We start from the raw sequence: 18733 nt of genomic DNA, 5'->3' as shown, positions 1-18733 counted from the left end.
AGGTGAAAAAAAGTTATATATAATTATTACCTCCCTTTAATGTTTCAAACTGTCAGTATAAATGCTTTTCTTATAAAACACTGTTTACTTTTCTTTTACAATCACTATAAATGAATTAGAATTTAGTACATATTTACCTGTTATTATAGTACTTATCACATTTTATTTAATATTAAATTGCATTATTTATATAATTATGTACTCAAGGAAGAGAAGATAGATTTTATATGTTTATTACCTCCCTTTAATGAGTGATCACAACCATTCTGGTACAACAAATAAAATCTCAATAATTATGAACATCTATTACTTAATAAATATAAAAAAATTAGTAACATTAAAAATAAAGAATATTTCTAATTTCTTTTTTGACAGGATTCACTATACTATAATGGCTACAGACCAAAACCAAAGATTTTTTTAATGTTTTTTGGCCTTAAAAGAAGGAACTTCAAATATTTTGTAATATCCTAACATTAACCTCAAATACATGCAAAACTTACTTAGGATTTATTCAAATATTTATTCATGATATATAAACATGTCCTTCAGAATATTTCAAGCCATTTAAATGACCTATATTTCACTCATACATTGTTCAGACCATTCAATTTGATAATAAAATTAGATTTTGGCGTGACTTTGAATCAATTCAAGACAAAAAATGTCATTATTAGTGATAATCATGATGAGTGTATCTATTCTTTGCAAAAAAAGGGAGTGGTACCATTTTAATACAATATTTTTTTCCTTACATAAAAAGCTGTAAGGCCTATGTAAAATTATAATTTCATCAAATTAAGGTGCACCATCCATAAATACCATTCATAAATTCTGTTGAATTTTCACAATCTTAATTTTATATTTTAAAAGTTATAAAGATAAGATTTTTTTAGCTGTTTCTTGTTATACTGAAGGCTTTATCATAACTGAATATCTTTTACTTTTTATTATATTTTTCATATAGTATATAATTATTATTCTTTATTTAACTAATTACATATATTCATATACACATGAAGTATATTTTTAAAGTATATTTTTTTTTTATTAGATAATTATATTCATGAAGTAATCAAATATTACCTTACTTTCACAAACTGGAAAACAAACTTAATTGAGCCGTGTCACGACAAAACCAACATAATGCGTTTGCGACCAGCATGGATCCAGACCAGCCTGCGCCTCCGCGCAGTCTGATCAGGATCCATACTGTTCGCTTACCAACTCTATTACAAGTAGAGAAACTGATAGCGAACAGCATGGATCCTGATCAGACTGCGCGGCAGCGCAGGCTGGTCTGGATCCATGCTGGTCGCAAACCCATTATGTTGGTTTTGTCGTGACGCGGCACATATGGTAACTATATATTAGATGATTAAAGAACTTAAACTCAAAAGGACATTGCCCCCTTTTTTCAAAAACATTGCCCTTGAGCTTGTCATATTAGATTATGATGAACAAATGGCCTTGAGATATTGCTGCTTTAAACCAAACAAAAGTTATGATGGTAACAAATGATCATACCGGACAGATAAGGCATTACAAGACAAACAGGGCTTTCTGAAAGTTTTCATAAAGTTTTCCATAGAGTTATGCAATGGAACAATGGTTTACATAATAAACATTACTTTTAAGTTTACATCTGATTTAAATGGACTTGTCCATCTCTCAATATGGACTAAACCATTAATCATTTTTTGGGGAAAATTTCAAAACATGAACTTTTCAAACGATGGAAATTGGATGTGCCAATTGATTTTAGTCTGAACTGGCCGCATGGGTAAATTCATTGGCCTCCAGTAGACTTACGGTTAAATTGGGATTATTTTCAACAGTTTGTTAATATGCCTCATTTTGATCAATAAACTCTTGTCATTGTATTGTTATATACTAGTATTTTCATTCACACCAGTGACATACATTCATACCAGACTACTCTCCCTTCAAAGACAGATAATCAAATAAATCACATCACCCAATTACCTCCCCTGTCTGACTCTCCTGTTCATTTAACATGCCCCACATTTATAATTTTACATAAATGTAAAAACTAAACCAGGCAATAATTTTTGGATGTTTACATGTATATCCTGCACGTATATATAATCATTTCAATGTTATCATTTTTAATACAGATAATGTTTATTTTATCAGTTCTTCTGAAATCAATCAGTTAACGGAACTTGACTAAATGTTTATTTTTACAGCAAAACTTGTCCGAACAGCCTCTAAATACGAAATTACATCCAGATACATTGTCACCCTCTAGCTGTCTTGAGAACGTACTGTGCCATTGTAGATTACGCTTATAACACTGTAAATATTACATTAAATCTGGCCGATAACGTTTCGTTTGATGTCTACATCTCTTCATTCCTGTTGAATGAGTGGACACTTCAGCCGTCCAAATATTACTGAAGAGCCGCAGAAACCATAATTCTCATAAACACGCGATTATTTGATAACCCTCGACACCCGGGTAGCCGTCCAGTATATATGGTATTTGTCAAGTGTGGGCCCATTAATTTATCTAACAATATAGGTAAATTAAAAAGTTTGTTCAATTCTTCTTCGCCTTTCCACACCTTATCTCGGTAAAATAAGTGACTTCGCAACTTTAGATCTGCTTGTGTATTAATATCCAACGAAAAGTTAACAAGTTATCAAATGCAATAAATCAATGTAGCCGGACAAGGAAAACTAAATTTTTTGAACATTTCTAAACCCAAAATTTGGGGGTGTTAAACATAACAATTATTTTAAACCAAATCGATTAAATGTATATATAAACAGTCAATAAGAAAATACCAGATCAAAAAAGTAAAGATTCCTTTTTAACACTCAATCTTTATCTTGAGGTCACCATTTTGATTTGATCAAACATAGCCAGAATGTTTATCTCTATAAAAATACAGATTATGTTCAACAATTAACCTTTAGACTGATGGTCGCAACAGATTCTACCCATGAGACCAGTGCTGACCACGATCAGCCAGCAAATTTGTACCGTCTGGTGTCTGCTCATGGTCTGCACTGTTTGCTATATTCAGTCAATAATAACTTAAAAACTTAAACCCCTAAAAAGTCCATTGAAAAATAACAACTTTTAAAAATATAATCTTTCATCACAAAAACATTACATTTTTTTTTATCATTATTTTCTTTGAGCCTACACTTGATAGAAGCTAAAAACCAAAGCTAAAATTTTTTGCAATAGTTTGTTACACAACAGTTCATTAAACAACCCTGAAAAAAAGGCAGGACGCAAAAATTAATGCAAAGGACTCTGCTGAGCTATTTCAGGAATGATTTGATGACTCACCGATATGTAAATGTAAGCACAAGTCATACAAACACTATCGTAGGTCACATTGCACTGATACTGTATTACATTTTGGGTGGTCAAATCTCCGTTTTATCAGTGGTCTTTACATATTCTCCATTTACTTAACCGATATGGACAAAAGTCTGTTAGGAATATTTGATGAGTCACCGATATGTAAATGTAAGAACAAGTCATACAAACACTATCGTAGGTCACATTGCACTGATACTGTATTACATTTTGGGTGGTCAAATCTCCGTTTTATCAGTGGTCTTTACATATTCTCCATTTACTTAACCGATATGGACAAAAGTCTGTTATTTGGCAAATGATATTCAAGTGCTTTTGATTTCATATTGATTGAGGTCCATCAATAGGTTTCAAGTAGATAAAATTGCATTGGCGAGAATAACGAGTTTCAGTCAGTAAAATTTAATCATTTGTATCAACAAGGCGTTGATATAAGTAAATCAATTAGACGGGCAATACGTCAATAGTTTTGTGATATTTACATAGAGTGACCACATCAAAAAGTGGCGCATGTTTAGATCGCCATAATAGAAGCTCTATAAATGTGTTCAAGTTGTATACAGATAGTTCCAACTGTACCCGTATCGTGAGACGTAACAATTTAACAATGGTACTGGAATTTCACGAATGTGACCGTTTCTTTTACATTATTCTAAGACATGTCAAATTCCATCTAATTTTTATTTTACTTACATACAGATTTGGGAAGTGGAGTCATGTAATTTTGTCTTTTTAAGAACACATCTTGCCTTTAATAAATGCATCACATTCACATGACCTTTGTTACTTTGGTAGGAGGAATCGGGAATGCCAAGCACCAGACATATGTACATTATAGAAACATAAATTATACTGAATTGCTGGCCATCAACCTAGATCTACTGTATGATATTCCATTCCGAAAATGGAAACTGTTCAAGTCCATTAAAGAAATTTAGCATGTTATTTAGGGTTAAACTAAAATGTTAGGTGACTTAATTTACTCTACACTTGTAGCTTAGCATACTCTACACTTGTCACTAGCATTTAAAGCATTATTTAATGTTAAAACTGATGACCAAGCAACTTTAAGCTACAGTATGTCAATGATAAACAGTACAATATTTGCACACTGTAAATCCTGTTAGCGCACCTTTTTAATGGACAAAGAGCATTTATTTATTAATTTGTGTGATAGATATCTATGTGTGTGGGTTTATGTACCTTATGTATACTTCCTTTTAACTCTTATTCTTCAGTGAATATTTTAAATTGACTTGTTCAGATTCCAATTTTGGAAATGTTTATACAATTAAATTAAGGGACTTCTCAATGAAAATTTGAGGCTGGTGCCTCAGTAAGTAAACAGCAGAGGCTTTGATCCTTTACCTGCTGATGGCAAATGATTCTACTACAGCAGCACTCTGATCTGTATGTAAGGTCTGAATCCTTGTCTGCAATGTTCACTGTTATATATTTAGCATGATAATTATTAAACAATTACTACAAGCTCTACAAAATAATGAAATTCCCTTACGGTTTCATTATCATCATGAATGATCATGTCTCTGACTGGAGAAAAATTGTCCTATATTTCTTACTTTCCCTAAAAAAAATATTACAATACACTTGACAATTCAAAGACTGATAGTATTAAAATTTCATTGATAAATTTTCCACCCTTCCCAATTCTGTCATAAATCAGGTCACTGGAATGAACAGTCCATTCCAAAATTCTTTCAAATGCTGTTGTTTAGAATTCCAGTAAATTTCTATTGTCATGTATTACTGTTACTTTGTTTGTGATAAAGAGTGTAACTGTTAGCGCACCTTTTTAGGTTTTTTTAATTTGTGTGACTATGTGTGTGGGTTTATGTACCTATACTTCCTTTTAACTCCTATTCTGTAGTGAATATTTTAAGTTGACTTGTTCTGATTCCAATTTCGGAACTGTTTATACAATTAAATTAAGGGACGTCTAGATACGTAAGCAGTAGAGGCTTTGACCCCTTACCTGCCGATGGCAACTGGTTCAACTACTGTGACAGTGCAAATCAAGATCTCACAGCACTGATCTGTATGTAAGGTCTGATTATCCTTGTCTGCAATGTTCACTGTTATATATTTAGCATGATAATTATTAAACAATTACTACAAGCTCTACAAAATAATAATGAAATTCCCTTACGGTTTCATTATCATCATGAATGATCATGTCTCTGACTGGAGAAAAATTGTGCTATATTTCTTACTTTCCCTAAAAAAAATATTACAATACACTTGACAATTCAAAGACTGATAGTATTAAAATTTCATTGATAAATTTTCCACCCTTCCCAATTCTGTCATAAATCAGGTCACTGGAATGAATACTCCATTCCAAAATTCTTTCAAATGCTGTTGCTAAAATTCCAGTTAATTTCTATTGGCATGTATTACTGTTACTTTGTTTGTTAAAGAGTCGTCACTTAGGTTTTTTGACATGACGAGACTGGAAATATTTTTCCAAGATTTGTGCAGCATTTGACGTGTGTGCAAATTTTCAGATCATTTCCTCATCCTGTTTTTGTTGGGTTTTTTTCCGGAATAATTAATAACTATTTTTATTGTGCAAAATGACCAAAAAATCAAATGCTTTTCACTCAAAACTGGTAAGAATCATACAAAAAATTAGTATTAGTTATGACTTTATAGATATTTCTCTATTATCCTTTGCAGAATTTTCCATTTTAAGTGCTATACCAGGTACTTGATATATTGTATGTCTATTTCATGAGTGAAGTTCCTAAAGGATTCCATTGGCCTGCCACCTGCTACCTTTGCAGTTATTGTAATACTATGTTTAAACATACACTAAGCCATGTGTGAACCATGTGACCTACTTTTGGAATAACCATTCTGGCATCAAAATTCACTCTTTTACGCATGTTTGCAATGTCTAATCTTCACGATATAGAACCTACAAATTGCCTTTAAAGCAAATTCTTGTTTTCAATGCAATTATAATAAATATTACATTAATCTTCATACATTTTGTGCTTCTGTGCAGGTGCTTGTATCATTTCTAGATGACAAACCCATCTGTCTTGAGCAATTTCAATACATAAAATGATAGCCAAAAAATATCCCATCCCCCCCACCTCCAAAAAAAATCATTGGTAGCTTTTAGTCAATTATTTTTAATGGGTACTAATTAGTCTTCCTATAGTCTTTCGTCTGCACATTATCGAAGACCAACTTCATGAAGGGCAGTTTTTTCAAGGTCCATTAAGGAATAAAGCCGCGTAAGAGCAATGCAACATCACACGATCATATCCGATCAGTTTTCTGTATATGTTTGTCATTTTCGTAGGCGTAATACCAGACTTGATTCTCACTTGGGACGGCAAATCTATTCATGAATCAAAACTCTTAATATTCGCCATTCCCTTCATACAAAAACACAATCTGTAAAGTTGATATTATCCCATATTTCATGGAAAAATGTCACAAGACTTTGGCAATCCCCTCTTTCTCCATTATCCCATTGATGACAAATTTGCATGAGAAATAAAAAAACTTGTCGAGAAAGTCCTATTTAAAGACATACAGCATCGAGACTCTATTACAGTCATTAACAAACTGGCCTCCAGCTTCAACTTTATTTTACTGTTTCTCCGAAAATTGTGAGTAACATCATTTACTGGATTTTTAGGTTTTAATGGAAACAATTATTTGCCGGCAGGAAACTACGGGTAAGAACGTTTTGCTATTGTCTCTATTTTCAGGTCATTAGTGTTTTAAATTATTATTTGTCCAATAGGATTCCAGTAATGCAAATGGCTGCGCCGCACCTGACCAATTTAATTTTGTAAATATGTACTAATAACTTTAACCTGTACTAAAACCTGACTTATTCAGCATTTTTTTTTTAAGTCATTGATTAAATATTACATGTTTTACTAGTATTTAGTTAATAAATTTTCAGAACATATTCAATACTTTGTATCAAAATCACTTGCGCTGTAAGTTGGTGGGGTTTCAAATATGATAAACAAGCCCGCTCAGACCAGGATGTTGTATACACACATCATGGAAGTATGACTGGTTATGTATATAGTGTTTTCAGTTTTTACCTGTCCGTACATGAAACAATCTAATTGGGAGATCATACATTCAAAGTACTTTTGCAATGGTCTAATCTATAGTCTATTTTTCTATTTTCTTTTTATTTCTGCGATTTGAACTTTTGCATGTCAAAATTTATTGCCCTGTAATTACTGGGGACTTTAACTTTGGTGTGAAATGGACAATAGATAAATCAAGACGAATAAAATTTCCGACATCAAAGCGTTTCATAAGTGCTTTATAAGTATGTGAAAAGGGCCCTTGATTATGCCCACTCTCTTCTATCTATGGTCATTATTCATTTTCAATGCTCTTTAAATCGTTGCCCTAGATATAAACAAACCTCAACATTTATTGGCAGGATGAGTTAAGAGTCATCTATATCACCAAGTTGTAAACTTCTGTTGGTCATCTTTCAATACATTGATCACATTATTCAATATAAAGTGTTTGTACATTGAGAGGTCAAACTTATAAGTAAGCAAATGTTTTAGTTTTCCGCATATTCCAAAACATGTCCAAAACAAGGCCGGTCAAAATGCACTGCCATAATGACATAAAACCAGCCAGGGTGACCAGAGGTCAGTTTATCCTAACCTAGTCATTAAAACAGCTGACCGTTGATACAATGTAGTACAACTGACCAGTTAGATAATAGTATCAAAGACAACGACCCTTCGCTATTTAAGATTACAAGGGAGTTAAGCCTTAAGCTTATTATAGATATACCAGATATGACTGATATACTATATGATTACATGTAATAGAACTTCTCCAGCAGGCATTGTTGAGTGATTAAGCCAACAGATTACTCCCACAAACATCATTGTTAAACTTAGATAATCCAGAAATTGGCTTGACCATAAATGGTTTAACATCTTTACTCTTCTAGGCCATTATTGATCCAATTAAAATTCTAATGTCAAGAGCTGGGAAATTCTTTTCCAGTGGTTTGTTTGTTTGGGCTATTTTTTGCATCATTTCTATTTTTTCATGAACTTTTTACCATTGATATAGGGATTTTGATAGATTTCATGAAGATGGACTTTGACAAAAGCCCTTAAAATAACTTTATGGCCCTTAAAAATAAAATGCTTTTGCGTCAGCAGATAAAATACCTGACATATCTTAAACATCTTGTACTCAAGTGATTATCAAAGAGTTTCAAATGTTATTCAACACTAATGTATAGATTATTCAGATTTTCTTTTTTCTTAAATTCATTTTTTCCTGATTTCTCGTAATTACGTATTGATCATGCATAAACCTGTAATTTTACCTAAGGGATGACTGTTACATTAGTTCATATCAAAAATCATAAACGAATCTAAGAGGTACAATATATGTATGCAAAAAATTAAAATAAAAGGTATTTTATTTGTATATTGTTTTACATTATTATTAGTATATGTAGTTTTTAAAAACACAATTTTATTAATTACACTACAATAAGTTGTTTGATATTGGCGGTCCCTTGAATATGAAGAGTTTATAACACGACAGGGCTGGAAGGTGAAAATCGGCCCGAAAATGAATAATGCCCCCCTATCCCCCCACCCCCACCCCTAGGGCTAAGGAGATTTGAAGTATGTGGATCTGGGATGCATTTGTTCAATATTCAGGGCTGATGAGTGCACAGTTCTATCTGAAACAAAATACGAGGGACCCCCACCTAAGGTCTCCCTCTATTATAAATAAACTTGAAAAATGCACAAAAATACCTTTAATGTCTGTGTGACAACCATTATAAAAATACAACAATATTTAAATAAATTCTTTTTACATCAGAGATATGGCAGGGCATTTATTTAATGCTGAATATTCTATTTTGATGAAATTAATGTCAATCTGACAATATAGCATTCTTACACTTTACACCATATTTTCATAAGTCATTTTGAATATTTGATTAGAAAATAATTGAACTTTTGAGCCATTCTAGCATTCGAACAATGTTAAGAGTGCGTCTGACTGTTTTATTTTTGGTTATCGTCCAAAATTATTTGAATATTCGTACTACAATGTTACGTTTCTCTCCTGCCGCCATTTAACAAAAATTTATTACCAAATGAGTGCGCACTATATACCTGAGGACATTATACTTTATATCATAGATGTGCCAATGCAATAGCTTCGCTGAACAAAAGGACGTTGAAAACTTTAAAAGCTTTTAAAATACCTGTCTGAAATATGAACACCTTTTAATGACTCTATTTATACTTAATTCAAATAAATTAATTTGATTTACAGGTATCTGAAAAAAATATGATTCAAAATTAAATTTAAGTATTTCTTGGCGATTTAACTACGTAACGTGCACAATATATCTATATCCAATGTTTCAAGAGGTTCAAGTAACCTGTCTTTTTCAAAGAATTGCATTTTAATTGTTTACAAATGAAACTATTGTTTATTAAATCATCATAATTAATTATAATTATTTACTGTTGTTTCCATATAATAATTGCTGCCTTTTACATAAAATCTGAATGTATCACTATAGATTTTAAATATCATCTTTTATTTGGGCTCAAACTCTGGACGTCTTGACAAGATAGCTATAAACTGGCCTTTACACCTTACACGGTCACACAAAGCAACAATGACCATTACCATAATCATATTTATCAAACACCCGTGCCGATTTTGCAACTCCATGAAAATGGTATTACATGGCCGTGCATGTATTTTGACGTGACGTCATTTGTTTTATACAAACATAGTGTAAAGACACAGTAAATGTTAGCATTTCACTAAAGGTTCGTCAATGAAAAATGATTCTTTTTCAATTTAAACATTCTTTATATTGGATATGTGATAAATAGAATATTATATTCGTGTAAGTTCAATACTGAATTTATTGAAATCGTTGAATAAAACAATATTATGCTCGCCAGACGCTGAGAGTAGACTTTATTCAATAAGTTCAATAAATTCAGTATTGAACTTACACTCATTCAATATCCTCTATTTTCTTTATGCAATTCACTTCCCGAATTTTCCATTTTAACAAACTTAGCAGTTTTTTTGTCAAGGGTGTTTAAAACTGTATATACGACAGCTCATATATTTAATAAACTGTTTTACTTATCTTTACCTACCCACTTTTTATATCGTTTTCAAAGAAATGCAAACATAAATGGGACAATCCTCTTATTATATTTAACACAAACTGCCATATAGAACAGTAAATCTTCTAACTTTACTAAAGACTTTATAAAGACATAAATGTCACTGGAAGCCTGATTTAGGAGCCAACTATTGAATTGAATTTCATTTATATTTCTGTTAGTATTTACAGTTTCTATCTAATTAATTATAACAATTTCAAGGTCAAATTGTGGTTTCTATTCTTCATACAGCATGCAACTTTGCATGAAATATGAAATAGCTTCACACTCAATGCTTTCTATAATGAATACCGGCCCTGCACCCATCTAGATGCATTTCAAAAATGCAGTGTAAGCAAAAATAAACAAACCACAAAAAACTGTCAAAGTTAAAGGACTGAATTTAAAAATATAATTCATATATTAGTAGCAGCCAGTAACTGTAGCTGTAAGCCTCTGACGTTGACATAACGGACATTGAAAATGTAGCTCAATAACCAGATGTTTTTAAGTATACCTAAGCCTTTTTTGCTATACCTGATGACAAGCTAGGCTCTACTAAGCCATGATTGCAAGGATTTTTAGTGTTGACTTTCTTCTTCATGTAACTCAGGGTCGTGACATAAATAACGGTAGTCCAGTTTTCATAACAAGACTGAGTTACTTTGCAACAAGTGCTTTCTCTCCAATAAGAGTAGCCAATGATCTTTTCTGATCATTTTTTTGTGAAATGTAACAAAATAATGTGGCCAGGTACCAAGCTGTATCCTCTTGACATGGACATCCTTTCTCTCTACAGAAAAATGACGCTGAGACCTGGCTCTCTATACTGTTTTAAATAATATTAAGAATCTTGGTAACTGCCCTTTAAAGACTTTTCCGACCTCGACAGCCAGTTCTTACTTCTATACTGTAAATAGACAATGACAATGGTACCTCTCTAAAGCTGAAAAGATGACCCTAATAGCAGGTTCAGTACTGTATTAGAGCAATAATCATTGTATTGCAGGCTTTTCTCTCTTTTCAGATTGCAAAATAACCTTAGTATCCCAGCTTGTTCTACACAAAAATAAGCTTCATTATGTTTGCACATAAAGCATTTTGCATTGAGGAAGTTTTTTAACATAAGTTTTATTGCATTTTCCATTATCTTTCAAAACATTTTTGAATAGTGTTATCATAGACTGAAATATTCTATCTCAATATTTATCATATTAATAATCAATATATTGACTGAAGAAAAAAAAAAACCCCCCCCCCCCCCCGTCTAAATCACTTAAATAGATTTTATACTTTCTTTAAGCTAGGAACCAGAGAGTTGAAAGCACACCATAGATTGATATGTACAGATAATCATGTCATTTGTTTAAACAAAATTTTTTTGACGTAGGTTCAAATAAATTATCTACAGTGACAGTGTTGTTTTTTTTTCCATTGAAGATGTTTATTATAATATCATGGGCACAGTTTTTTTTCACCAGCTCTAAGAAAAAGTCCTTATTTATGACTACTTCAATGACTATTGTTTGTGCAAAATAAATTCAGTTGTTATATGGCCATCATCTATGTTTTAACCAAGGATCTCTTCAGCCGTAGGCCAGCATTTTGTCTTATATCTACAGTTGTAGACCATCTTCTCTGCTTTATACCCATAAATCTACTGTTGTAATTGCCATATCATTCTTTAATATTTTAACCAGATATCTACAGTTGTAAGCCTTAGTTTCTGGGATTTTTTCACGCTGGATCTCAAGTTCATGTTTGCTTCTGTCAAAGATCTTCTGTCATAGGCCATCATTTTTTGTAAACAGTAGGTCAGTTTAGTTTGTATCAGTGTGTATATGAAGGTCACCATGATACTAGCTTTACACACTATCTTTACACCAAGGTGTTGGCAGGTTCATCAATAAGTCCTTATTCTATCTTAACACCTTAGATAGGCAGTGTTGAGGCCAGGCAAAATGAATTCATTGTTTATGTACCTCATGATTACTTTCGGTCATAAAATATTTGGTTTGGATTTAGGTCAACCTAAACCAGATCCTACTCCACAAAAGGGCAATAAATCACTGTACAACTTCCAATAGACACAGCTAGTGTTCCAGTAAGCACTGCTAATGATCCAGTAGGCACTGCATGTGTTCCAGTAGGCACAGCTAGTGTTCCAGTAGGCACTGCTAATGTTCACGAAGGCACTGCATGTGATCCAGTAGGCACTGCATGTGTTTCAGTAGGCACTGCTAGTGTTCCAGTAGGCACTGCTGGTGTTCCAGTAAGCACCACTTGTGTTCCTGTAGGCACTGCTAGTGTTCCAGTAGGCACAGCTTGTGTTCCAGTAGACACTGCTAGTGTTCCAGTAGGTACTGCTAGTGTTCCAGTAGGCACAGCTTATGTTCCAGTAGGCACAGCTTGTGTTCCAGTAGACACTGCTAGTGTTCCAGTAGGCACAGCTTGTGTTCCAGTAGGCACTGCTAGAAACGTGTGTTCCAGTATGATAGTTAACTTTTACACCTACAACTATAACTACATAAGGATATTTAAATGCAAATTTATAGCTGTATTATTTTCATATCTATGCAGTGGAGATCAGACACAGGTTAAAGTAATTCAATATTTGCAATATTATCACACATATTGAACTTCTATAATTGTAGATTTTTTTTTCTTTATTGTGTAAATACAGTCTGATTTCTATATATTAGATCAGTTGAGATCTACATTCCATCATAAACTTAAACATAATTTTACATAATATACCGGTACATGTATATGTTAATGCCTTGATTATTGGCAATGCAATGCAAGTTAAAATGATACAGCATACATTTTCAGGAAGCATTGTTTTAATGATATAGTTTGCCAATTTAAAAAATGTATGTTGGCAATTTCATAAATCTTGCAGATTTTAATTTTAAAATAATTCAAAAGTTCATTATCAGGTTGTAAGTTCATAATATAATACTTTAATATGTGTCTTACAACTGTTTCAGTTAATTACGTTAATTAATTACTAATTTATGTTAATTAATTACTAATTTATGTAAATTATTTACAATATGCATATGTCAAATACTTTCAAGTATAACTTCGCTAGTATGCATAAGTCAAACCATATTATGTCTATTTTGAGCATCAGGGTTTATGTCTATTTTTAGCATCAGGAAAGAAGATGTTACATTAAATGGCTGCATGTGCAGTACATTTTTCTCCCATTCTTCTATAATTACGTCCTAGAACAATTATCAGTCACACAAATATCAATTTATACTTGTATTAAAAGTAAACATGACTGTATATATTATATAACGACTTAGTTACTTAAAACCAAAAAAGGCAAAAAGCAAAGAATTTTTGCAAATATGGAAATACCGGTATGTAGTTTCAATGCATTTCTACAACCAAAAAAAAACTCTATTAAAATTTAAAAATCTATTAACTCTAAACAAATTTTTGACATTAAAAATTATAACTAATTTTGACTGCTGTGTATACACCTTTTGTTTCATCACTTAAATGCTTGTAAAGGTATTATTTAATGACCCTCCCCCCCCCCCCCTTCGAGCACCAAATGGGTATCAAACTTGAGAACTGAAAATCCCCCAAAAAATTTAGCAGGTAACAATTTGTATTTATTCTTTACCTTCTTTCATCCCTGTAACTGTTCTGTTACAACTTGATATTGAAATTTGAGCAAAATAGATCTTATTTATTTTCAGAAAAAAAATGCAATGCTGTACCTTCATTTGATGTTATTTTTACATTTCTCTATTTTTTTCCTTATTTGGGATTCCTTCTATGACAACATTACGCTTATCAGGAAGATAGTCTGTCGAAAGGTGGGATAGGCAAATAATTTACTTATATCACGATCAAAGCCAGTTTAATTTGTGAGAAAACGTTCAAGGTCTTTGCTGTGTTCTTAAAATTGGTACAATACAATCGGGATTTTTTTTTTACTTGAATGTAATAATAACGGATGACGTTTGAAATAGAGACAAAAAATTAGTGAAATATTTAGCATACCAGAATAACTACGTGTGTTTGTGAATATATTTAATAAATGTAAGTATTTTCTTACATTAATAATGACATATTTGCGAACTTATTTGCAATTATTCCTTCATTCAGTGTATATCTGATAATCTATTCATATAACATGATAATATACGAATGTTGGAATTTATAGGTATTGTATGATTTAAGGGAATATATTTTTATGTCATAAGGATTTAAAATGATAAAACTGGTTCTGATTCTCTAGCACATCTGTGGATCGATCAATGAATCCAGCATAAAGTTTTTACAAAGTCTTCAAATTACGATTCAAACGACTAGTTTTTAGGGGTTTTTTTGTTGGAATTTTGTGGGGTTTTTTTTCCAAAGAAGCTAATTAAAATACATATTATAAACCTGTAAAATTAGAGTTTTGCAGTCCAAAAATATTCTTAAAGGTTTTGTTTTTGTACCATTTTCAATAAATTGTGACCATTGCAAGGTTTGCATGACCCCGACTTTATTAAATAATTATAAACAATAAGGTACAGAGGAAAATAAGATCATAATTTGTAATTATACATTGTAAAATATTTCAACTTTGCGTGATTTTTTATTTTTGCATTAACCTTTGACCTGCTTTAAACTGAAGTGTCTTTGTCACCAGTATAGAGCCAGGTCAGCCGGCTTATCAGTACAGTCTGATCAGACTCTATACTGTTAACTTATATAGTTGTTCCAAATTCAAAACTATAGTACACTAATTCAGCAGCATGCATTTCATTTATTTGGGTCATTTAAAACCTTGTATACCATATATAGATACTATATATTATATAAGATCAGATATGCAGAATGGGGGTTACAAGTGTGAACCCATGATATGGTTCATATAAATCAACTTCCTGAATTAACATTTTTCCTTGGGAAGTTGATTCGGTACATTTTTATTACCTATTGTGTACAGATGAATCTTCATCATAGTGTACTATTACATTCAAATTTCCTATTAATCCAACTAAGTTTATGTTTACATAAAGTCACTCCTTATACAAAGTATGTAATATTGTATTTTCTTAAAAAAGAAACAGTTCAAATATTTTACACTGTAAGTTTAAATGTCCAAAGAATTCCCCCTGTTGATTTAGCTAATCCCATTCTTTTTTCTTGGCAATATGATGCATAATAACAAATTTAGAGGAAAAATATTGTAAGTTCTCATTATTCAGCAGTATTTAGGGAAAAATATAAATTTATTGACTCTTAGGTCCTATAAGCAGGAAAAAGCCTTTGTTTGAGCTGACATTCATAAATATTATACTATTATAATGGAACTGTGGGTGGGGTACAATTTAAATAACCACCGAGTTTGAAGTCAATGAAAAATACCGTGATGAGGAGACTGTTCTTTTAAAATTCACCAGACAGGTGAAAATGATTATCACTGGCCTGATGCCAATGTCCTTTTATAAGTCACAACTTTATGTGGCTACACCTCTGTGAAATATATTCAAATATTAAACACTTCAAAGACATTGGGCATTCTACGCGATCTAGATTATTTCCCTCGTCTAATACTTGTTTAGATTTATAATAACACTGGTTAATCCTAATTTCAAGAAGGAATGTCGATGATTTTCTCCTTTACAGTTTCGCAAATATGGAGTTAGATTTTTGTATGTAAAACGGTGACCTCAAAATCCCTCAGACTTTACCTATCATGTTTGAAACTTCAGTTCTGAAGATGAAAAATTGCCGATCATTCAGTTTTCGAATAAATTAATTTAGGCAAAGTGATAAGACTTAGGAAAGTGAATAAAATGATTCATCTCACAAAGATTAACTGACATTGAACCCCTAAAAAAATGCAAATTCCAGACCATAGGAGAGTCATTGGTATTTATAAAAACATAATATTAGAAAAAATTAATAATACAATTTATAACCCATACAAAAACCTTGTTCCATTCTTGTTTAATTTTGATAAGGTAACTCCATTATAAAATATGCCAAATTAAAAATAGTGAATCATCCAAAACTAGTTTCTTTATATCATACAGTATTAAATCATGTCAAATTTATACAAAGAGATACTCAAATGTCCAATCTACCATTACAGAAACTTGTATTTTTAAGTTAATTTTCTAATGATATACTGTGCCAAGACATCTTTAAACAATATGAAATTGCATAGGCAGCTATGAAAAAAAAATCTGTTTCTATTTTAATTGCTTTTTTCTCCATATCTAAAAACAGTGTAAAACTTAATTGCAACCTTAAAATAACATTTTTTAACCTGTTCACGTGAAGGCAATTTCAATCATATCCCTTAGTAAAATTAACACTTTCAAGCCTGCTGGTGGCAACAGATTCTAATCATGCTACCATAGTACCGGTGCAGTCCAAGATCAGCGGGCACATCTGTGCTGGCCTGGTTCTTTACTATTGACCTATGTAAGTCATTATCACTGCTAGCATGCCAAGGGCTATAACTCATTATGCAAAGGGCTGTAACGCATTATGCCTGAAATAATGCTTGAGGGGCATCTGAGGTTTTCCACCAGCAGTAAAGCTGAAAGTTGCAATATGACCTTTGAAAGTGTGACTTATAAAACCCAACAAACAAAACAAGAAGTGTAAAGCTTCATTTAGAATGTAATGGTTGGCTTCTCTGCAACCTGTAGCTATGCCAGAATAAATTTGTTTAATTAATCTATTCATTTATTCTGATAAACAAAGTAATTACATTCTTTTAATCAAGGTAATTGCTTGAAATGAAAAACAATAGGAGCACAATTTTGAAAATCAAATTAATCAAGCGAAATACAGTGTAAATAGTATAAAACAAGGCAATAAGACAATAAGAGAAACTGAGAATGGACAGACGCACTATCCAGATGCACAACTTGCATATATATATACTAATCAAAGATTTAGCGGACAGAGGGGGTAAAAAAGTGCTGATTAGACTGATTATCCATTATCAACATGTATATAGAATCTCGACCCACTCTCTCTCTTTGGCTCTTATTTCCAACAGCTACACTCCCATACCATCACGCGGATTACATAACAAAATGACATGTATGATCAAAATATGCATATTTGTTCGGCATATGACATTAGTCTATTTATAAACAACATCAAATAGATAGTGAAAACAATTCTGGAGAAAATCTGCAGGTATCCCACATATACTAAAACAAATATTCCATTAATACCTTGATAAGCCATAGTAGTGCTGAGTGATTCCAATTAGTATGAATTATAGTACTATCAAACCAGGGCTAAGAAACAAATCTTTATGATCAAATAGTATTATTAAAGGCCCATTATGCCCAGAATTGCTTTTATTTTTTTGATTTCCAGAAAGCCCCTCATTGTTGGTGTACTATTACAGTTTTCGAAAAGTTACTCACTACATCCTTTTTTCTGTTGCTTTTTGGTAAATAGTATGTAAATAATAGTGATGTTATGTTATGGTTTAATATTTTGCATAGAATAAACAATAAACTAAAAGATTTGGAGGGGAGAACAACTAATAGAACACATAGAAGTCAAAATATTACTTTGTTTTACATTTTGCTACTTTTAATAGACATGATTTGAATGGAAATATTTTTTCAAGATATTTACACCATTATCTTTTAGCTATTATTTCTCTATAATGCTTAAAGTCTTGTAGTTCTTAGCATAATAATCAATATAATCTTACAATATGTAATATCTCCAGTTTTGTGGTTATTTTTACTGCTTGTTTTCATTGCACTGTCTTAAAACAACAAACCAATTACACTGATTTCCCCCTTCTGGCGAAATACATAAAACAATGAACAAAATATAAAAACCGACATTTGTTGGGAGGCAAAAAACCTCGATACAACTTCAGACTGATCTATTTTGAAGATAATTTCACTTTTTATATCCCATTCCCTTAGCATGTTATTTTTTATCTTTTTTTTCTTCTTTTTTTAGCAAATCACCAGCAATTAAATGCCGTACCAATACCATTATCAAAATTATAAGATGATATTTTGCATTTCAGAGCTGCAACAATATGCTTTACATAAAATTACTAAATTTACAATTAAAACTGTAATTCAGATAATATACTTCATATAGAATTGACTTCTTTATATTATAACACAAATCATAATAAATATGGTAACTTCAAAGTTATTTGTAA

General features: G+C 31.7%; 2 protein-coding genes across 6 annotated transcripts in view; one reads left to right on the top strand and one right to left on the bottom strand.

The window, feature by feature from the left end:
• LOC132718741 (uncharacterized) overlaps positions 1-18733 on the top strand; it is a 42454-nt gene that overhangs the window by 5931 nt on the left and 17790 nt on the right. Inside the window, exon 1 of one of the 2 annotated variants that reach the window (XM_060702466.1) lies at positions 14403-14616. The exons of the other annotated variant lie outside the window; for it this stretch is intronic. The gene's annotated coding sequence lies outside the window, so the exon portion shown is untranslated. Of the gene's footprint in view, positions 1-14402; positions 14617-18733 lie in introns of those variants that run through there. 2 annotated transcript variants of the gene reach the window in all.
• The window catches only part of LOC132718740 (calcium uptake protein 3, mitochondrial-like), a gene marked incomplete at its 3' end in the record, with an annotated part of 89597 nt that overhangs the window by 65864 nt on the left and 5000 nt on the right, over positions 1-18733 (bottom strand).

The sequence above is a fragment of the Ruditapes philippinarum genome, unplaced genomic scaffold, assembly GCF_026571515.1.
Source record: "Ruditapes philippinarum isolate M1 unplaced genomic scaffold, ASM2657151v2 ctg746_1_1_1_1, whole genome shotgun sequence".
In the NCBI taxonomy this organism is placed as follows: Eukaryota; Metazoa; Mollusca; class Bivalvia; order Venerida; family Veneridae; genus Ruditapes; species Ruditapes philippinarum.
This window is presented reverse-complemented; position numbering and strand designations above follow the sequence as displayed.